Source organism: Ambystoma mexicanum, chromosome 7q, assembly GCF_040938575.1.
Source record: "Ambystoma mexicanum isolate Mex_15411 chromosome 7q, UKY_AmexF1_1, whole genome shotgun sequence".
Taxonomy (NCBI): domain Eukaryota; kingdom Metazoa; phylum Chordata; class Amphibia; order Caudata; family Ambystomatidae; genus Ambystoma; species Ambystoma mexicanum.
Window position 1 is genome coordinate 957,362,306 of NC_090941.1, and position 22,251 is coordinate 957,384,556.

Genomic DNA, 22,251 nt, shown 5'->3' on the forward strand with positions numbered 1-22,251 from the left:
CGTACCCAGGCCAATCGCGTGTGGAACTAACCGCGCACCCCGAAGTATACGTACCCAGGCAAATCGCACGGCTGGGCGGTGGGCGTGCGGGGGACATGAGTGGGGGCCTGGTGGAGGCTGCCCCTGCACTGCTGGGAGGTGGGGGTAATAGGGGACATGAGTGGGGGCCTGGTGGAGGCTGCCCCTGCACTGCTGGGGGTTGGGGGTAATAGGGGGCATGAGTGGGGGCCTGGTGGAGGCTGCCCCTGACTGCTGGGGGGTGGGGGTGGTGGGAGACATGAGTGGGGGCCTGGTTGAGGGTGCCCCTGGTGGCTGGGGGGTGGGGGTGGTGGTAGACATGGGTGGGGGCCTGGTGGAGGCTGCCCCTGCACTGCTGGGGGGTGGGGGTGCATGGGGACATGAGTGGGGGCCTGGTGGAGGCTGCCCCTGCACTGCTGGGGGGTGGGGTGGTGGGAGACCTGAGTGGGGGCCTGGTGAAGGATGCCCCTGCACTGCTGGGGGGTGGGGTGGTGGGAGACATGAGTGGGGGCCTGGTGGAGGCTGCCCCTGCACTGCTGGGGGGTGGGGTGGTGGGAGACATGAGTGGGGGCCTGGTGGAGGCTGCCCCTGCACTGCTGGGGGGTGGGGGTAATAGGGGACATGAGTGGGGGCGTGGTGGAGGCTGCCCCTGCACTGCTGGGGGGTGGGGTGGTGGGAGACATGAGTGGGAGCCTGGTGGTGGCTGCCCCTGGTGGCTGGGGGATGGGGGTGGTGGGAGACATGAGTTGGACATGAGTGGGGGCCTGGTGGAGGCTGCCCCTGCACTGCTGGGGGGTTGGGGTGGTGGGGGACATGAGTGGGGGCCTGGTGGAGGCTGCCCCTGCACTGCTGGGGGGTGGGGGTAATAGGGGACATGAGTGGGAGCCTGGTGGAGGCTGCCCCTGCACTGCTGGGTGGTGGGGGTAATAGGGGACATGAGTGGGGCCTGGTGGAGGCTGCCCCTGACTGCTGGGGGGTGGGGGTGGTGGTAGACATGGGTGGGGGCCTAGTGGAGGCTGCCCCTGCACTGCTGGGGGTGGGGGTGCATGGGGACATGAGTGGGGGCCTGGTGGAGGCTGCCCCTGCACTGCTGGGGGGTGGGGTGGTGGGAGACATGAGTGGGGGCCTGGTGGAGGCTGCCCCTGCACTGCTGGCGGGTGGGCGTAATAGGGGACATGAGTGGGGGCCTGGTGGAGGCTGCCCCTGACTGCTGGGGAGTGGGGGTGGTGGGAGACATGAGTGGGGGCCTGGTGGAGGATGCCCCTGGTGGATGGGGGGTGGGGGTGGTGGTAGACATGAGTGGGGGCCTGGTGGAGGCTGCCCCTGCACTGCTGGGGGGTGAGGGTGCATGGGGACATGAGTGGGGGCCTGGTGGAGGCTGCCCCTGCACTGCTGGGGGGTGGGGGTAATAGGGGACATGAGTGGGGGACTGGTGGAGGCTGCCCCTGACTGCTGGGGGGTGGGGGTGGTGGTAGACATGGGTGGGGGCCTGGTGGAGGCTGCCCCTGCACTGCTGGGGGTGGGGGTGGTGGGAGACATGAGTGGGGGCCTGGTGGAGGCTGCCCCTGCACTGCTGGGGGGTGGAGGTAATAGGGGACATGAGTGGGGGCCTGGTGGAGGCTACCCCTGCATTGCTGGGGGGTGGGGTGGTGGGAGACATGAGTGGGGGCCTGGTGGTGGCTGCCCCTGCACTGCTGGGGGTGGGGGTGCATGGGGACATGAGTGGGGGCCTGGTGGAGGCTGCCCCTGCACTGCTGGGGGGTGGGGTGGTGGGATACATGAGTGGGGGCCTGGTGGAGGCTGCCCCTGCACTGCCGGGGGGTGGGGGTAATAGGGGACATGTGTGGGGGCCTGGTGGAGGCTGCCCCTGACTGCTGGGGGGTGGGGGTGGTGGGAGACATGAGTGGGGGCCTGGTGGAGGCTGCCCCTGCACTGCTGGGGGTGGGGGTGCATGGGGACATGAGTGGGGGCCTGGTGGAGGCTGCCCCTGCACTGCTGGGGGGTGGGGTGGTGGGAGACATGAGTGGGGGCCTGGTGGAGGCTGCCCCTGCACTGCTGGGGGGTGGCGGTAATAGGGGACATGAGTGGGGGCCTGGTGAAGGCTGCCCCTGACTGCTGGGGGGTGGGGGTGGTGGGAGACATGGGTGGGGGCCTGGTGGAAGATGCCCCTGGTGGCTGGGGGGTGGGGGTGGTGGTAGACATGGGTCGGGGCCTGGTGGAGGCTGCCCCTGCACTGCTGGGGGGTGAGGGTGCATGGGGACATGAGTGGGGGCCTGGTGGAGGCTGCCCCTGCACTGCTGGGGGTGGGGTGGTGGGAGACATGAGTGGGGGCCTGGTGGAGGCTGCCCCTGCACTGCTGGGGGGTGGGGGTGCGTGGGGACATGAGTGGGGGCCTGGTGGAGGCTGCCCCTGCACTGCTGGGGGTGGGGGTAATAGAGGACATGAGTGGGGGCCTGGTGGAGGCTGCCCCTGCACTGCTGGGGGGTGGGGGTGGTGGGAGACATGAGTGGGGGCCTGGTGGAGGCTGCCCCTGGTGGCTGGGGGGGTGTTGGTAGACATGGGTGGGGGCCTGGTGGAGGCTTCCCCTGCACTGCTGGGGGTGGGGTGGTGGGAGACATGAGTGGGAGCCTGGTGGAGGCTGCCCCTGACTGCTGGGGGGTAGGGGGTGGTGGGAGACATGAGTGGGGGCCTGGTTGAGGCTGCCCCTGGTGGCTGGGGGGTGGGGGTGGTGGTAGACATGGGTGGGGGCCTGGTGGAGGCTGCCCCTGACTGCTGGGGGGTAGGGAGTGGTGGGAGACATGAGTGGGGGCCTGGTGGAGGCTGCCCCTGGTGGCTGGCGGGTGGGGGTGGTGGTAGACATGGGTGGGGGCCTGGTGGAGGCTTCCCCTGCACTGCTGGGGGGTGGGGTGGTGGGAGACACGAGTGGGGGCCTGGTGGAGGCTGCCCCTGCACTGCTGGGGGGTGGGGGTGCATGGGGACATGAGTGGGGGCCTGGTGGAGGCTGCCCCTTGCACTGCTGGGGGGTGGGGGTGCATGGGGACATGAGTGGGGGCCTGGTAGAGGCTGCCCCTGCACTGCTGGGGGGTGGGGGTAATAGGGGACATGAGTGGGGGCCTGGTGGAGGCTGCCCCTGCACTGCTGGGGGTGGGGGTAGTGGTAGACATGGGTGGGGGCCTGGTGGAGGGTGCCCCTGACTGCTGGGGGGTGGGGGTTGTGGGAGACATGAGTGGGGGCCTGGTGGAGGGTGCCCCTGGTGGCTGGGGGGTGGGGGTGGTGGTAGACATGGGTGGGGGCCTGGTGGAGGCTGCCCCTGCCCTGCTGGGGGGTGGGGGAGCATGGGGACATGAGTGGGGGCCTGGTGGAGGCTGCCCCTGCACTGCTGGGGTGTGGGGGTAATAGGGGACATGAGTGGGGGCCTGGTGGAGGCTGCCGCTGCACTGCTGGGGGGTAGGGTGTGGTGGGAGACATGAGTGGGGGCCCAGTGGAGGGTGCCCCTGACTGCTGGTGGGTAGGGGGTGGTGGGAGACATGAGTGGGGGCCTGGTGGAGGGTGCCCCTGACTGCTGGGGGGTGGGGGGTGGTGGGATACATGAGTGGGGGCCTGGTGGAGGGTGCCCCTGGTGGCTAGGGGGTGGGGGTGGTGGTAGACATGGGTGGGGGCCTGGTGGAGGCTGCCCCTGCACTGCTGGGGGTGGGGTGGTGGGAGACATGAGTGGGGGCCTGGTGGAGGCTGCCCCTGGTGGCTGGGGTGTGGGGGTGGTGGGAGACATGAGTTGGACATGAGTGGGGGCCTGGTGGAGGCTGCCCCTGGTGGCTGGGGTGTGGGGGTGCTGGGAGGCAGGAGTGGAAGCCTGGTGGAGGGTGCCCCTGACTGCTGGGGGGTGGGGGTGCATGGGGACATAAGTGGGGGCCTGGTGGAGGCTGCCCCTGGTGGCTGGGGGGTGGGGGTGGTGGGAGACATGAGTGGGGGCCTGGTGGAGGCTGCCCCTGCACTGCTGGGGGGTGGGGGTGCATGGGGACATGAGTGGGGGCCTGGTGGAGGCTGTCCCTGCACTGCTGGCGGGTGGGGGTGCATGGGGACATGAGTGGGGGCCTGGTGGAGGCTGCCCCTGCACTGCTGGGGGGTGGGGGTAATAGGGGACATGAGTTGGGGCCTGGTGGAGGCTGCCCCTGCACTGCTGGGGGGTGGGGGTGATGGGAGACATGAGTGGGGGCCTGGTGGAGGCTGCCCCTAGTGACTGGGGGGTGGGGGTGGTGGGAGACATGGGTGGGGGCCTGGTGGAGGTTGCCCCTGCACTGCTGGGGGGTGGCGGTGGTGGGAGACATGAGTGGGGGCCTGGTGGAGGCTTTCCCTGCACTGCTGGGGGGTGGGGGTGCATGGGGACATGAGTGGGGGCCTGGTGGAGGCTGCCCCTGGTGGCTGGGGGGTGGGGGTGGTGGGATTCATGAGTGGTGGCCTGGTGGAGGCTGCCCCTGCACTGCTGGGGGGTGGGGTGCATGGGACATGAGTGGGGGCTGGGTGGAGGCTGCCCCTGGTGGCTTGGGGGTGGGGTGGTGGGAGACATGAGTGGGGCCCTGGTGGAGGCTGCCCCTGGTGGCTGGGGGGTGGGGGTGGTGGGAGACATGAGTTGGACATGAGTGGGGGCCTGGTGGAGGCTGCCCCTGCACTGCTGGGGGGTGGGGGTGGTGGGAGACATGAGTGGGGCCTGGTGGAGGCTGCCCCTGCATTGGTTCGGGGTGGGGTGCATGGGGACATGAGTGGGGGCCTGGTGGAGGCTGCCCCTGCACTGCTGGGGGGTGGGGGTGGTGGTAGACATTGGTGGGGGCCTGGTGGAAGCTGCCCCTGCACTGCTGGGGGGTGGCGGTGGTGGGAGACATGAGTGGGGGCCTGGTGGAGGATGCCCCTGCACTGCTGGGGGGTGGGGGTGCATGGGGACATGAGTGGGGGCCTGGTGGAGGCTGCCCCTGCACTGCTGGGGGGTGGGGGTGCATGGGGACATGAGTGGGGGCCTGGTGGAGGCTGCCCCTGCACTGCTGGGGGGTGGGGGTAATAGGGGACATGAGTGGGGGCCTGGTGGAGGCTGCCCCTGCACTGCTGAGGGGTGGGGGAGGTGGGAGACATGAGTGGGGGCCTCGTGGGGGCTGCCCCTGGTGGCTGGGGGTTGGGGGTGGTGGTAGACATGGGTGGGGGCCTGGTGGAGGCTGCCCCTGCACTGCTGGGGGGTGGGGGTGCATGGGGACATGAGTGGGGCCTGGTGGAGGCTGCCCCTGCACTGCTGGGGGATGGGGGTAATAGGGGACATAAGTGGGGGCCTGGTGGAGGCTGTCCCTGCACTGCTGGGGGGTAGGGGGTGGTGGGAGACATGAGTGGGGGCCTGGTGGAGGGTGCCCCTGACTGCTGGGGGGTGTGGGTGGTGGGAGACATGAGTGGGGGCCTGTGGAGGGTGCCCCTGGTGGCTGGGGGGTGGGGGTGGTGGTAGACATGGGTGGGGGCCTGGTGGAGGCTGCCCCTGCACTGCTGGGGGGTGGGGTGGTGGGAGACATGAGTGGGGGCCTGGTGGAGGCTGCCCCTGGTGGCTGGGGGGTGGGGGTGGTGGGAGACATGAGTTGGACATGAGTGGGGGCCTGGTGGAGGCTGCCCCTGACTGCTGGGGGGTAGGGGGTGATAGGAGACATGAGTGGGGGCCTGGTGGAGGGTGTCCCTGACTGCTGGGGTGTGGGGGTGGTGGGAGACATGAGTGGGAGCCTGGTGGAGACTGCCCCTGTGCTGCTGGGGGGTGGGGATGGTGGTAGACATGGGTGGGGTCCTGGTGGAGGCTGCCCCTGCACTGCTGGGGGGTGGCGGTGGTGGGAGACATGAGTGGGGGCCTGGTGGAGGCTACCCCTGTACTGCTGGGGGGTGGGGGTGCATTTGGACATGAGTGCTGGCCTGGTGTAGGCTGCCCCTGCACTGCTGGGGGGTGGGGGTAATAGGGGACATGAGTGGGGGCCTGGTGGAGGCTACCTCTGCACTGCTGGGGAGTGGGGTGGTGGGAGACATGAGTGGGGGCCTGGTGGTGGCTGCCCCTGCACTGCTGGGGGTGGGGGTGCATGGGGACATGAGTGGGGGCCTGGTGGAGGCTGCCCCTGCACTGCTGGGGGGAGGGGTGGTGGGAGACATGAGTGGGGGCCTGGTGGAGGCTGCCCCTGCACTGCTGGTGGGTGGGGGTAATAGGGGACATGAGTGGGGGCCTGGTGGAGGCTGCCCCTGACTGCTGGGGGGTGGGGGTGGTGGGAGACATGAGTGGGGGCCTGGTGGAGGATGCCCCTGCTGGATGGGGGGTGGGGGTGGTGGTAGACATGAGTGGGGGCCTGGTGGAGGCTGCCCCTGCACTGCTGGGGGGTGAGGGTGCATGGGGACATGAGTGGGGGCCTGGTGGAGGCTGCCCCTGCACTGCTGGGGGGTGGGGGTAATAGGGGACATGTGTGGGGGACTGGTGGAGGCTGCCCCTGACTGCTGGGGGGTGGGGGTGGTGGTATACATGGGTGGGGGCCTGGTGGAGGCTGCCCCTGCACTGCTGGGGGTGGGGGTGCATGGGGACATGAGTGGGGGCCTGGTGGAGGCTGCCCCTGCACTGCTGGGGGGTGGGGTGGTGGGAGACATGAGTGGGGGCCTGGTGGAGGCTGCCCCTGCACTGCTGGGGGGAGGGGGTAATAGGGGACATGAGTGGGGGCCTGGTGGAGGCTGCCCCTGACTGCTGGGGGATGGGGGTAGTGGTAGACATGGGTGGGGGCCTGGTGGAGGCTGCCCCTGACTGCTGGGGGGTAGGGGTGGTGGGAGACATGAGTGGGGGCCTGATGGAGGGTGCCCCTGACTGCTGGGGGGTGGGGGTTGTGGGAGACATGAGTGGGGGCCTGGTGGAGGGTGCCCCTGGTGGCTGGGGGGTGGGGGTGGTGGTAGACATGGGTGGGGTCCTGGTGGAGGCTGCCCCTGCACTGCTGGGGGGTGGGGGAGCATGGGGACATGAGTGGGGGCCTGGTGGAGGCTGCCCCTGCACTGCTGGGGTGTGGGGGTAATAGGGGACATGAGTGGGGGCCTGGTGGAGGCTGCCGCTGCACTGCTGGGGGGTAGGGGGTGGTGGGAGACATGAGTGGGGGCCTGGTGGAGGGTGCCCCTGACTGCTGGTGGGTAGGGGGTGGTGGGAGACATGAGTGGGGGCCTGGTGGAGGGTGCCCCTGGTGGCTGGGGGGTGGGGGTGGTTGTAGACATGGGTGGGGGCCTGGTGGAGGCTGCCCCTGCACTGCTGGGGGGTGGGGGAGCATGCGGACATGAGTGGGGGCCTGGTGGAGGCTGCCGCTGCAGTGCTGGGGGGTACGGGGTGGTGGGAGACATGAGTGGGGGCCTGGTGGAGGGTGCCCCTGACTGCTGGTGGGTAGGGGGTGGTGGGAGACATGAGTGGGGGCCTGGTGGAGGATGCCCCTGACTGCTGGGGGGTGGGGGTGGTGGGATACATGAGTGGGGGCCTGGTGGAGGGTGCCCCTGGTGGCTAGGGGGTGGGGGTGGTGGTAGACATGGGTGGGGGCCTGGTGGAGGCTGCCCCTGCACTGCTGGGGGTGGGGTGGTGGGAGACATGAGTGGGGGCCTGGTGGAGGCTGCCCCTGGTGGCTGGGGTGTGGGGGTGGTGGGAGACATGAGTTGGACATGAGTGGGGGCCTGGTGGAGGCTGCCCCTGGTGGCTGGGGTGTGGGGGTGCTGGGAGACAGGAGTGGAAGCCTGGTGGAGGGTGCCCCTGACTGCTGGGGGGTGGGGGTGCATGGGGACATAAGTGGGGGCCTGGTGGGGGCTGCCCCTGGTGGCTGGGGGGTGGGGGTGGTGGGAGACATGAGTGGGGGCCTGGTGGAGGCTGCCCCTGCACTGCTGGGGGTGGGGGTGCATGGGGACATGAGGGGGGGCCTGGTGGAGGCTGCCCCTGGTGGCTGGGGGGTGGGGGTGGTGGGATTCATGAGTGGGGGCCTGGTGGAGGCTGCCCTTGCACTGCTGGGGGGTGGGGTGCATGGGGACATGAGTGGGGGCTGGGTGGAGGCTGCCCCTGGTGGCTGGGGGGTGGGGGTGGTGGTAGACATGGGTGGGGGCCTGGTGGAGGCTGCCCCTGCACTGCTAGGGGGTGGGGTGGTGGGAGACATGAGTGGGGCCCTGGTGGAGGCTGCCCCTGGTGGCTGGGGGGTGGGGGTGGTGGGAGACATGAGTGGGGCCTGGTGGAGGCTGCCCCTGCATTGGTTCCGGGTGGGGGTGCATGGGGACATGAGTGGGGGCCTGGTGGAGGCTGCCCCTGCACTGCTGGGGGTGGGGGTGGTGGTAGACATGGGTGGGGGCCTGGTGGAAGCTGCCCCTGCACTGCTGGGGGGTGGCGGTGGTGGGAGACATGAGTGGGGGCCTGGTGGAGGCTGCCCCTGCACTGCTGGGGGGTGGGGGTGCATGGGGACATGAGTGGGGGCCTGGTGGAGGCTGCCCCTGCACTGCTGGGGGGTGGGGGTGCATGGGGACATGAGTGGGGGCCTGGTGGAGGCTGCCCCTGCACTGCTGGGGGGTGGGGGTAATAGGGGACATGAGTGGGGGCCTGGTGGAGGCTGCCCCTGCACTGCTGAGGGGTGGGGGAGGTGGGAGACATGAGTGGGGGCCTGGTGGTGGCTGCCCCTGGTCGCTGGGGGTTGGGGGTGGTGGTAGACATGGGTGGGGGCCTGGTGGAGGCTGCCCCTGCACTGCTGGGGGGTGGGGGTGCATGGGGACATGAGTGGGGCCTGGTGGAGGCTGCCCCTGCACTGCTGGGGGGTGGGGGTAATAGGGGACATAAGTGGGGGCCTGGTGGCGGCTGTGTGGGGGCCTGGTGGAGGGTGTCCCTGACTGCTGGGGTGTGGGGGTTGTGGGAGACATGAGTGGGAGCCTGGTGGAGACTGCCCCTGTGCTGCTGGGGGTGGGGATGGTGGTAGACATGGGTGGGGTCCTGGTGGAGGCTGCCCCTGCACTGCTGGGGGGTGGCGGTGGTGGGAGACATGAGTTGGGGCCTGGTGGAGGCTACCCCTGTACTGCTGGGGGGTGGGGGTGCATTTGGACATGAGTGTTGGCCTGGTGTAGGCTGCCCCTGCACTGCTGGGGGGTGGGGGTAATAGGGGACATGAGTGGGGGCCTAGTGGAGGCTACCTCTGCACTGCTGGGGAGTGGGGTGGTGGGAGACATGAGTTGGGGCCTGGTGGTGGCTGCCCCTGCACTGCTGGGGGTGGGGGTGCATGGGGACATGAGTGGGGGCCTGGTGGAGGCTGCCCCTGCACTGCTGGGGGAGGGGTGGTGGGAGACATGAGTGGGGGCCTGGTGGAGGCTGCCCCTGCACTGCTGGTGGGTGGGGGTAATAGGGGACATGAGTGGGGGCCTGGTGGAGGCTGCCCCTGACTGCTGGGGGGTGGGGGTGGTGGGAGACATGAGTGGGGGCCTGGTGGAGGATGCCCCTGGTGGATGGGGGGGTGGGGGTGGTGGTAGACATGAGTGGGGGCCTGGTGGAGGCTGCCCCTGCACTGCTGGGGGGTGAGGGTGCATGGGGACATGAGTGGGGGCCTGGTGGAGGCTGCCCCTGCACTGCTGGGGGGTGGGGGTAATAGGGGACATGTGTGGGGGACTGGTGGAGGCTGCCCCTGACTGCTGGGGGGGTGGGGGTGGTGGTATACATGGATGGGGGCCTGGTGGAGGCTGCCCCTGCACTGCTGGGGGGTGAGGGTGCATGGGGACATGAGTGGGGGCCTGGTGGAGGCTGCCCCTGCACTGCTGGGGGGTGGGGGTAATAGGGGACATGTGTGGGGGACTGGTGGAGGCTGCCCCTGACTGCTGGGGGTGGGGGTGCATGGGGACATGAGTGGGGGCCTGGTGGAGGCTGCCCCTGCACTGCTGGGGGGTGGGGTGGTGGGACATGAGTGGGGGCCTGGTGGAGGCTGCCCCTGCACTGCTGGGGGGAGGGGGTAATAGGGGACATGAGTGGGGGCCTGGTGGAGGCTGCCCCTGACTGCTGGGGGATGGGGGTGGTGGGAGACATGAGTGGGGGCCTGGTGGAGGATGCCCCTGGTGGCTGGGGGGTGGGGGTGGTGGTAGACATGGGTCGGGGCCTGGTGGAGGCTGCCCCTGCACTGCCTGGGGGTGAGGGTGCATGGGGACATGAGTGGGGGCCTGGTGGAGGCTGCCCCTGCACTGCTGGGGGTGGGGTGGTGGGAGACATGAGTGGGGGCCTGGTGGAGGCTGCCCCTGCACTGCTGGGGGGTGGGGGTGCGTGGGGACATGAGTGGGGGCCTGGTGGAGGCTGCCGATGCACTGCTGGGGAGTGGAGGTAATAGAGGACATGAGTGGGGGCCTGGTGGAGGCTGCCCCTGCACTGCTGGGGGGTGGGGGTGGTGGGAGACATGAGTGGGGGCCTGGTGGGGCTGCCCCTGGTGGCTGGGAGGTGGGGGTGGTGGTAGACATGGGTGGGGGCCTGGTGGAGGCTTCCCCTGCACTGCTGGGGGGTGGGGTGGTGGGAGACATGAGTGGGGGCCTGGTGGAGGCTGCCCCTGACTGCTGGGGGGTAGGGGTGGTGGGAGACATGAGTGGGGGCCTGGTGGAGGCTGCCCCTCTTGGCTGGGGGGTGGGGGTGGTGGTAGACATGGTTGGGGGCCTGGTGGAGGCTGCCCCTGACTGCTGGGGTTAGGGGGTGGTGGGAGACATGAGTGGGGGCCTGGTGGAGGCTGCCCCTGGTGGCTGGGGGGTGGGGGTGGTGGTAGACATGGGTGGGGGCCTGGTGGAGGCTTCCCCTGCACTGCTGGGGGGTGGGGTGGTGGGAGACATGAGTGGGGGCCTGGTGGAGGCTGCCCCTGCACTGCTGGGGGGTGGGGGTGCATGGGGACATGAGTGGGGGCCTGGTGGAGGCTGCCCCTGCACTGCTGGGGGGTGGGGGTGCATGGGGACATGAGTGGGGGTCTGGTGGAGGCTGCCCCTGCACTGCTGGGGGGTGGGGGTAATAGGGGACATGAGTGGGGGCCTGGTGGAGGCTGCCCCTGCACTGCTGGGGGGTGGGGGTAGTGGTAGACATGGGTGGGGGCCTGGTGGAGGCTGCCCCTGACTGCTGGGGGGTAGGGGGTGGTGGGAGACATGAGTGGGGGCCTGATGGAGGGTGCCCCTGACTGCTGGGGGGTGGAGGTTGTGGGAGACATGAGTGGGGGCCTGGTGGAGGGTGCCCCTGGTGGCTGGGGGGTGGGGGTGGTGGTAGACATAGGTGGGGGCCTGGTGGAGGCTGCCCCTGCACTGCTGGGGTGTGGGAGAGCATGGGGACATGAGTGGGGGCCTGGTGGAGGCTGCCCCTGCACTGCTGGGGTGTGGGGGTAATAGGGGACATGAGTGGGGGCCTGGTGGAGGCTGCCGCTGCACTGCTGGAGGGTAGGGGGTGGTGGGAGACATGAGTGGGGGCCTGGTGGAGGGTGCCCCTGACTGCTGGTGAGTAGGGGTGGTGGGAGACATGAGTGGGGGCCTGGTGGAGGGTTCCCCTGACTGCTGGGGGGTGGGGGGTGGTGGGAGACATGGGTGGGGGCCTGGTGGAGGGTGCCCCTGGTGGCTAGGGGGTGGGGATGGTGGTAGACATGGGTTGGGGCCTGGTGGAGGCTGCCCCTGCACTGCTGGGGGTGGGGTGGTGGGAGACATGAGTGGGGGCCTGGTGGAGGATGCCCCTGGTGGATGGGGGTGGGGGTGGTGGTAGACATGAGCGGGGGCCTGGTGGAGGCTGCCCCTGCACTGCTGGTGGGTGGGGGTGCATGGGGACATGAGTGGGGGCCTGGTGGAGGCTGCCCCTGCACTGCTGGGGGAGGGGTGGTGGGAGACATGAGTGGGGGCCTGGTGGAGGCTGCCCCTGCACTGCTGGCGGGTGGGGGTAATAGGGGACATGAGTGGGGGCCTGGTGGAGGCTGCCCCTGACTGCTGGGGGGTGGGGGTGGTGGGAGACATGAGTGGGGGCCTGGTGGAGGATGCCCCTGGTGGATGGGGGGGTGGGGGTGGTGGTAGACATGAGTGGGGGCCTGGTGGAGGCTGCCCCTGCACTGCTGGGGGGTGAGGGTGCATGGGGACATGAGTGGGGGCCTGGTGGAGGCTGCCCCTGACTGCTGGGGGGTGGGGGTGGTGGGAGACATGAGTGGGGGCCTGGTGGAGGATGCCCCTGCTGGATGGGGGGTGGGGGTGGTGGTAGACATGAGTGGGGGCCTGGTGGAGGCTGCCCCTGCACTGCTGGGGGGTGAGGGTGCATGGGGACATGAGTGGGGGCCTGGTGGAGGCTGCCCCTGCACTGCTGGGGGGTGGGGGTAATAGGGGACATGTGTGGGGGACTGGTGGAGGCTGCCCCTGACTGCTGGGGGGTGGGGGTGGTGGTATACATGGGTGGGGGCCTGGTGGAGGCTGCCCCTGCACTGCTGGGGGTGGGGGTGCATGGGGACATGAGTGGGGGCCTGGTGGAGGCTGCCCCTGCACTGCTGGGGGGTGGGGTGGTGGGAGACATGAGTGGGGGCCTGGTGGAGGCTGCCCCTGCACTGCTGGGGGGAGGGGGTAATAGGGGACATGAGTGGGGGCCTGGTGGAGGCTGCCCCTGACTGCTGGGGGATGGGGGTAGTGGTAGACATGGGTGGGGGCCTGGTGGAGGCTGCCCCTGACTGCTGGGGGGTAGGGGTGGTGGGAGACATGAGTGGGGGCCTGATGGAGGGTGCCCCTGACTGCTGGGGGGTGGGGGTTGTGGGAGACATGAGTGGGGGCCTGGTGGAGGGTGCCCCTGGTGGCTGGGGGGTGGGGGTGGTGGTAGACATGGGTGGGGTCCTGGTGGAGGCTGCCCCTGCACTGCTGGGGGGTGGGGGAGCATGGGGACATGAGTGGGGGCCTGGTGGAGGCTGCCCCTGCACTGCTGGGGTGTGGGGGTAATAGGGGACATGAGTGGGGGCCTGGTGGAGGCTGCCGCTGCACTGCTGGGGGGTAGGGGGTGGTGGGAGACATGAGTGGGGGCCTGGTGGAGGGTGCCCCTGACTGCTGGTGGGTAGGGGGTGGTGGGAGACATGAGTGGGGGCCTGGTGGAGGGTGCCCCTGGTGGCTGGGGGGTGGGGGTGGTGGTAGACATGGGTGGGGGCCTGGTGGAGGCTGCCCCTGCACTGCTGGGGGGTGGGGGAGCATGCGGACATGAGTGGGGGCCTGGTGGAGGCTGCCGCTGCAGTGCTGGGGGGTACGGGGTGGTGGGAGACATGAGTGGGGGCCTGGTGGAGGGTGCCCCTGACTGCTGGTGGGTAGGGGGTGGTGGGAGACATGAGTGGGGGCCTGGTGGAGGATGCCCCTGACTGCTGGGGGGTGGGGGTGGTGGGATACATGAGTGGGGGCCTGGTGGAGGGTGCCCCTGGTGGCTAGGGGGTGGGGGTGGTGGTAGACATGGGTGGGGGCCTGGTGGAGGCTGCCCCTGCACTGCTGGGGGTGGGGTGGTGGGAGACATGAGTGGGGGCCTGGTGGAGGCTGCCCCTGGTGGCTGGGGTGTGGGGGTGGTGGGAGACATGAGTTGGACATGAGTGGGGGCCTGGTGGAGGCTGCCCCTGGTGGCTGGGGTGTGGGGGTGCTGGGAGACAGGAGTGGAAGCCTGGTGGAGGGTGCCCCTGACTGCTGGGGGGTGGGGGTGCATGGGGACATAAGTGGGGGCCTGGTGGGGGCTGCCCCTGGTGGCTGGGGGGTGGGGGTGGTGGGAGACATGAGTGGGGGCCTGGTGGAGGCTGCCCCTGCACTGCTGGGGGTGGGGGTGCATGGGGACATGAGGGGGGGCCTGGTGGAGGCTGCCCCTGGTGGCTGGGGGGTGGGGGTGGTGGGATTCATGAGTGGGGGCCTGGTGGAGGCTGCCCTTGCACTGCTGGGGGGTGGGGTGCATGGGGACATGAGTGGGGGCTGGGTGGAGGCTGCCCCTGGTGGCTGGGGGGTGGGGGTGGTGGTAGACATGGGTGGGGGCCTGGTGGAGGCTGCCCCTGCACTGCTAGGGGGTGGGGTGGTGGGAGACATGAGTGGGGCCCTGGTGGAGGCTGCCCCTGGTGGCTGGGGGGTGGGGGTGGTGGGAGACATGAGTGGGGCCTGGTGGAGGCTGCCCCTGCATTGGTTCCGGGTGGGGGTGCATGGGGACATGAGTGGGGGCCTGGTGGAGGCTGCCCCTGCACTGCTGGGGGTGGGGGTGGTGGTAGACATGGGTGGGGGCCTGGTGGAAGCTGCCCCTGCACTGCTGGGGGGTGGCGGTGGTGGGAGACATGAGTGGGGGCCTGGTGGAGGCTGCCCCTGCACTGCTGGGGGGTGGGGGTGCATGGGGACATGAGTGGGGGCCTGGTGGAGGCTGCCCCTGCACTGCTGGGGGGTGGGGGTGCATGGGGACATGAGTGGGGGCCTGGTGGAGGCTGCCCCTGCACTGCTGGGGGGTGGGGGTAATAGGGGACATGAGTGGGGGCCTGGTGGAGGCTGCCCCTGCACTGCTGAGGGGTGGGGGAGGTGGGAGACATGAGTGGGGGCCTGGTGGTGGCTGCCCCTGGTCGCTGGGGGTTGGGGGTGGTGGTAGACATGGGTGGGGGCCTGGTGGAGGCTGCCCCTGCACTGCTGGGGGGTGGGGGTGCATGGGGACATGAGTGGGGCCTGGTGGAGGCTGCCCCTGCACTGCTGGGGGGTGGGGGTAATAGGGGACATAAGTGGGGGCCTGGTGGCGGCTGTGTGGGGGCCTGGTGGAGGGTGTCCCTGACTGCTGGGGTGTGGGGGTTGTGGGAGACATGAGTGGGAGCCTGGTGGAGACTGCCCCTGTGCTGCTGGGGGTGGGGATGGTGGTAGACATGGGTGGGGTCCTGGTGGAGGCTGCCCCTGCACTGCTGGGGGGTGGCGGTGGTGGGAGACATGAGTTGGGGCCTGGTGGAGGCTACCCCTGTACTGCTGGGGGGTGGGGGTGCATTTGGACATGAGTGTTGGCCTGGTGTAGGCTGCCCCTGCACTGCTGGGGGGTGGGGGTAATAGGGGACATGAGTGGGGGCCTAGTGGAGGCTACCTCTGCACTGCTGGGGAGTGGGGTGGTGGGAGACATGAGTTGGGGCCTGGTGGTGGCTGCCCCTGCACTGCTGGGGGTGGGGGTGCATGGGGACATGAGTGGGGGCCTGGTGGAGGCTGCCCCTGCACTGCTGGGGGAGGGGTGGTGGGAGACATGAGTGGGGGCCTGGTGGAGGCTGCCCCTGCACTGCTGGTGGGTGGGGGTAATAGGGGACATGAGTGGGGGCCTGGTGGAGGCTGCCCCTGACTGCTGGGGGGTGGGGGTGGTGGGAGACATGAGTGGGGGCCTGGTGGAGGATGCCCCTGGTGGATGGGGGGGTGGGGGTGGTGGTAGACATGAGTGGGGGCCTGGTGGAGGCTGCCCCTGCACTGCTGGGGGGTGAGGGTGCATGGGGACATGAGTGGGGGCCTGGTGGAGGCTGCCCCTGCACTGCTGGGGGGTGGGGGTAATAGGGGACATGTGTGGGGGACTGGTGGAGGCTGCCCCTGACTGCTGGGGGGGTGGGGGTGGTGGTATACATGGATGGGGGCCTGGTGGAGGCTGCCCCTGCACTGCTGGGGGGTGAGGGTGCATGGGGACATGAGTGGGGGCCTGGTGGAGGCTGCCCCTGCACTGCTGGGGGGTGGGGGTAATAGGGGACATGTGTGGGGGACTGGTGGAGGCTGCCCCTGACTGCTGGGGGTGGGGGTGCATGGGGACATGAGTGGGGGCCTGGTGGAGGCTGCCCCTGCACTGCTGGGGGGTGGGGTGGTGGGACATGAGTGGGGGCCTGGTGGAGGCTGCCCCTGCACTGCTGGGGGGAGGGGGTAATAGGGGACATGAGTGGGGGCCTGGTGGAGGCTGCCCCTGACTGCTGGGGGATGGGGGTGGTGGGAGACATGAGTGGGGGCCTGGTGGAGGATGCCCCTGGTGGCTGGGGGGTGGGGGTGGTGGTAGACATGGGTCGGGGCCTGGTGGAGGCTGCCCCTGCACTGCCTGGGGGTGAGGGTGCATGGGGACATGAGTGGGGGCCTGGTGGAGGCTGCCCCTGCACTGCTGGGGGTGGGGTGGTGGGAGACATGAGTGGGGGCCTGGTGGAGGCTGCCCCTGCACTGCTGGGGGGTGGGGGTGCGTGGGGACATGAGTGGGGGCCTGGTGGAGGCTGCCGATGCACTGCTGGGGAGTGGAGGTAATAGAGGACATGAGTGGGGGCCTGGTGGAGGCTGCCCCTGCACTGCTGGGGGGTGGGGGTGGTGGGAGACATGAGTGGGGGCCTGGTGGGGCTGCCCCTGGTGGCTGGGAGGTGGGGGTGGTGGTAGACATGGGTGGGGGCCTGGTGGAGGCTTCCCCTGCACTGCTGGGGGGTGGGGTGGTGGGAGACATGAGTGGGGGCCTGGTGGAGGCTGCCCCTGACTGCTGGGGGGTAGGGGTGGTGGGAGACATGAGTGGGGGCCTGGTGGAGGCTGCCCCTCTTGGCTGGGGGGTGGGGGTGGTGGTAGACATGGTTGGGGGCCTGGTGGAGGCTGCCCCTGACTGCTGGGGTTAGGGGGTGGTGGGAGACATGAGTGGGGGCCTGGTGGAGGCTGCCCCTGGTGGCTGGGGGGTGGGGGTGGTGGTAGACATGGGTGGGGGCCTGGTGGAGGCTTCCCCTGCACTGCTGGGGGGTGGGGTGGTGGGAGACATGAGTGGGGGCCTGGTGGAGGCTGCCCCTGCACTGCTGGGGGGTGGGGGTGCATGGGGACATGAGTGGGGGCCTGGTGGAGGCTGCCCCTGCACTGCTGGGGGGTGGGGGTGCATGGGGACATGAGTGGGGGTCTGGTGGAGGCTGCCCCTGCACTGCTGGGGGGTGGGGGTAATAGGGGACATGAGTGGGGGCCTGGTGGAGGCTGCCCCTGCACTGCTGGGGGGTGGGGGTAGTGGTAGACATGGGTGGGGGCCTGGTGGAGGCTGCCCCTGACTGCTGGGGGGTAGGGGGTGGTGGGAGACATGAGTGGGGGCCTGATGGAGGGTGCCCCTGACTGCTGGGGGGTGGAGGTTGTGGGAGACATGAGTGGGGGCCTGGTGGAGGGTGCCCCTGGTGGCTGGGGGGTGGGGGTGGTGGTAGACATAGGTGGGGGCCTGGTGGAGGCTGCCCCTGCACTGCTGGGGTGTGGGAGAGCATGGGGACATGAGTGGGGGCCTGGTGGAGGCTGCCCCTGCACTGCTGGGGTGTGGGGGTAATAGGGGACATGAGTGGGGGCCTGGTGGAGGCTGCCGCTGCACTGCTGGAGGGTAGGGGGTGGTGGGAGACATGAGTGGGGGCCTGGTGGAGGGTGCCCCTGACTGCTGGTGAGTAGGGGTGGTGGGAGACATGAGTGGGGGCCTGGTGGAGGGTTCCCCTGACTGCTGGGGGGTGGGGGGTGGTGGGAGACATGGGTGGGGGCCTGGTGGAGGGTGCCCCTGGTGGCTAGGGGGTGGGGATGGTGGTAGACATGGGTTGGGGCCTGGTGGAGGCTGCCCCTGCACTGCTGGGGGTGGGGTGGTGGGAGACATGAGTGGGGGCCTGGTGGAGGATGCCCCTGGTGGATGGGGGTGGGGGTGGTGGTAGACATGAGCGGGGGCCTGGTGGAGGCTGCCCCTGCACTGCTGGTGGGTGGGGGTGCATGGGGACATGAGTGGGGGCCTGGTGGAGGCTGCCCCTGCACTGCTGGGGGAGGGGTGGTGGGAGACATGAGTGGGGGCCTGGTGGAGGCTGCCCCTGCACTGCTGGCGGGTGGGGGTAATAGGGGACATGAGTGGGGGCCTGGTGGAGGCTGCCCCTGACTGCTGGGGGGTGGGGGTGGTGGGAGACATGAGTGGGGGCCTGGTGGAGGATGCCCCTGGTGGATGGGGGGGTGGGGGTGGTGGTAGACATGAGTGGGGGCCTGGTGGAGGCTGCCCCTGCACTGCTGGGGGGTGAGGGTGCATGGGGACATGAGTGGGGGCCTGGTGGAGGCTGCCCCTGCACTGCTGGGGGGTGGGGGTAATAGGGGACATGTGTGGGGGACTGGTGGAGGCTGCCCCTGACTGCTGGGGGGTGGGGGTGGTGGTATACATGGATGGGGGCCTGGTGGAGGCTGCCCCTGCACTGCTGGGGGTGGGGGTGCATGGGGACATGAGTGGGGGCCTGGTGGAGGCTGCCCCTGCACTGCTGGGGGGTGGGGTGGTGGGACATGAGTGGGGGCCTGGTGGAGGCTGCCCCTGCACTGCTGGGGGGAGGGGGTAATAGGGGACATGAGTGGGGGCCTGGTGGAGGCTGCCCCTGACTGCTGGGGGATGGGGGTGGTGGGAGACATGAGTGGGGGCCTGGTGGAGGATGCCCCTGGTGGCTGGGGGGTGGGGGTGGTGGTAGACATGGGTCGGGGCCTGGTGGAGGCTGCCCCTGCACTGCCTGGGGGTGAGGGTGCATGGGGACATGAGTGGGGGCCTGGTGGAGGCTGCCCCTGCACTGCTGGGGGTGGGGTGGTGGGAGACATGAGTGGGGGCCTGGTGGAGGCTGCCCCTGCACTGCTGGGGGGTGGGGGTGCGTGGGGACATGAGTGGGGGCCTGGTGGAGGCTGCCGATGCACTGCTGGGGAGTGGAGGTAATAGAGGACATGAGTGGGGGCCTGGTGGAGGCTGCCCCTGCACTGCTGGGGGGTGGGGGTGGTGGGAGACATGAGTGGGGGCCTGGTGGGGCTGCCCCTGGTGGCTGGGAGGTGGGGGTGGTGGTAGACATGGGTGGGGGCCTGGTGGAGGCTTCCCCTGCACTGCTGGGGGGTGGGGTGGTGGGAGACATGAGTGGGGGCCTGCTGGAGGCTGCCCCTGACTGCTGGGGGGTAGGGGTGGTGGGAGACATGAGTGGGGGCCTGGTGGAGGCTGCCCCTCTTGGCTGGGGGGTGGGGGTGGTGGTAGACATGGTTGGGGGCCTGGTGGAGGCTGCCCCTGACTGCTGGGGTTAGGGGGTGGTGGGAGACATGAGTGGGGGCCTGGTGGAGGCTGCCCCTGGTGGCTGGGGGGTGGGGGTGGTGGTAGACATGGGTGGGGGCCTGGTGGAGGCTTCCCCTGCACTGCTGGGGGGTGGGGTGGTGGGAGACATGAGTGGGGGCCTGGTGGAGGCTGCCCCTGCACTGCTGGGGGGTGGGGGTGCATGGGGACATGAGTGGGGGCCTGGTGGAGGCTGCCCCTGCACTGCTGGGGGGTGGGGGTGCATGGGGACATGAGTGGGGGTCTGGTGGAGGCTGCCCCTGCACTGCTGGGGGGTGGGGGTAATAGGGGACATGAGTGGGGGCCTGGTGGAGGCTGCCCCTGCACTGCTGGGGGGTGGGGGTAGTGGTAGACATGGGTGGGGGCCTGGTGGAGGCTGCCCCTGACTGCTGGGGGGTAGGGGGTGGTGGGAGACATGAGTGGGGGCCTGATGGAGGGTGCCCCTGACTGCTGGGGGGTGGAGGTTGTGGGAGACATGAGTGGGGGCCTGGTGGAGGGTGCCCCTGGTGGCTGGGGGGTGGGGGTGGTGGTAGACATAGGTGGGGGCCTGGTGGAGGCTGCCCCTGCACTGCTGGGGTGTGGGAGAGCATGGGGACATGAGTGGGGGCCTGGTGGAGGCTGCCCCTGCACTGCTGGGGTGTGGGGGTAATAGGGGACATGAGTGGGGGCCTGGTGGAGGCTGCCGCTGCACTGCTGGAGGGTAGGGGGTGGTGGGAGACATGAGTGGGGGCCTGGTGGAGGGTGCCCCTGACTGCTGGTGAGTAGGGGGTGGTGGGAGACATGAGTGGGGGCCTGGTGGAGGGTTCCCCTGACTGCTGGGGGGTGGGGGGTGGTGGGAGACATGGGTGGGGGCCTGGTGGAGGGTGCCCCTGGTGGCTAGGGGGTGGGGATGGTGGTAGACATGGGTTGGGGCCTGGTGGAGGCTGCCCCTGCACTGCTGGGGGTGGGGTGGTGGGAGACATGAGTGGGGGCCTGGTGGAGGATGCCCCTGGTGGATGCGGGGTGGGGGTGGTGGTAGACATGAGCGGGGGCCTGGTGGAGGCTGCCCCTGCACTGCTGGTGGGTGGGGGTAATAGGGGACATGAGTGGGGGCCTGGTGGAGGCTGCCCCTGACTGCTGGGGGGTGGGGGTGGTGGGAGACATGAGTGGGGGCCTGGTGGAGGATGCCCCTGGTGGATGGGGGGTGGGGGTGGTGGTAGACATGAGTGGGGGCCTGGTGGAGGCTGCCCCTGCACTGCTGGGGGGTGAGGGTGCATGGGGACATGAGTGGGGGCCTGGTGGAGGCTGCCCCTGCACTGCTGGGGGGTGGGGGTAATAGGGGACATGTGTGGGGGACTGGTGGAGGCTGCCCCTGACTGCTGGGGGGTGGGGGTGGTGGTATACATGGGTGGGGGCCTGGTGGAGGCTGCCCCTGCACTGCTGGGGGTGGGGGTGCATGGGGACATGAGTGGGGGCCTGGTGGAGGCTGCCCCTGCACTGCTGGGGGGTGGGGTGGTGGGAGACATGAGTGGGGGCCTGGTGGAGGCTGCCCCTGCACTGCTGGGGGGTGGGGGTAATAGGGGACATGAGTGGGGGCCTGGTGGAGGCTGCCCCTGACTGCTGGGGGATGGGGGTGGTGGGAGACATGAGTGGGGGCCTGGTGGAGGATGCCCCTGGTGGCTGGGGGGTGGGGGTGGTGGTAGACATGGGTCGGGGCCTGGTGGAGGCTGCCCCTGCACTGCTGGGGGGTGAGGGTGCATGGGAACATGAGTGGGGGCCTGGTGGAGGCTGCCCCTGCACTGCTGGGGGTGGGGTGGTGGGAGACATGAGTGGGGGCCTGGTGTAGGCTGCCCCTGCACTGCTGGGGGGTGGGGGTGCGTGGGGACATGAGTGGGGGCCTGGTGGAGGCTGCCCCTGCACTGCTGGGGGATGGAGGTAATAGAGGACATGAGTGGGGGCCTGGTGGAGGCTGCCCCTGCACTGCTGGGGGGTGGGGGTGGTGGGTGACATGAGTGGGGGCCTGGTGGGGCTGCCCCTGGTGGCTGGGGGATGGGGTGGTTGGAGACATGAGTGGGGGCCTGGTGGAGGCTGCCCCTGACTGCTGGGGGGTAGGGGGTGGTGGGAGACATGAGTGGGGGCCTGGTGGAGGCTGCCCCTCTTGGCTGGGGGGTGGGGGTGGTGGTAGACATGGGTGGGGGCCTGGTGGAGGCTGCCCCTGACTGCTGGGGGGTAGGGGGTGGTGGGAGACATGAGTGGGGGCCTGGTGGAGGCTGCCCCTGGTGGCGGGGGGGTGGGGGTGGTGGTAGACATGGGTGGTGGCCTGGTGGAGGTTGCCCCTGGAGGCTGGGGGGTGGGGGTGGTGGGAGACATGGGTGGGGGCCTGGTGGAGGTTGCCCCTGCACTGCTGGGGGGTGGCGGTGGTGGGAGACATGAGTGGGGGCCTGGTGGAGGCTTTCCCTGCACTGCTGGGGGGTGGGGGGTGCATGGGGACATGAGTGGGGGCCTGGTGGAGGCTGCCCCTGGTGGCTGGGGGGTGGGGGTGGTGGGATTCATGAGTGGGGGCCTGGTGGAGGCTGCCCCTGCACTGCTGGGGGGTGGGGTGCATGGGGACATGAGTGGGGGCTGGGTGGAGGCTGCCCCTGGTGGCTGGGGGGTGGGGGTGGTGGTAGACATGGGTGGGGGCCTGGTGGAGGCTGCCCCTGCACTGCTGGGGGGTGGGGTGGTGGGAGACATGAGTGGGGCCCTGGTGGAGGCTGCTCCTGGTGGCTGGGGGGTGGGGGTGGTGGGAGACATGAGTTGGACATGAGTGGGGTTCTGGTGGAGGCTGCCCCTGCATTGGTTCGGGGTGGGGGTGCATGGGGACATGAGTGGGGGCCTGGTGGAGGCTGCCCCTGCACTGCTGGGGGGTGGGGGTGGTGGTAGACATGGGTGGGGGCCTGGTGGAAGCTGCCCCTGAACTGCTGGGGGGTGGCGGTGGTGGGAGACATGAGTGGGGGCCTGGTGGAGGCTGCCCCTGCACTGCTGGGGGGTGGGGGTGCATGGGGACATGAGTGGGGGCCTGGTGGAGGCTGCCCCTGCACTGCTGGGGGGTGGGGGTGCATGGGGACATGAGTGGGGGCCTGGTGGAGGCTGCCCCTGCACTGCTGGGGGGTGGGGGTAATAGGGGACATGAGTGGGGGCCTGGTGGAGGCTGCCCCTGCACTGCTGAGGGGTGGGGGGAGGTG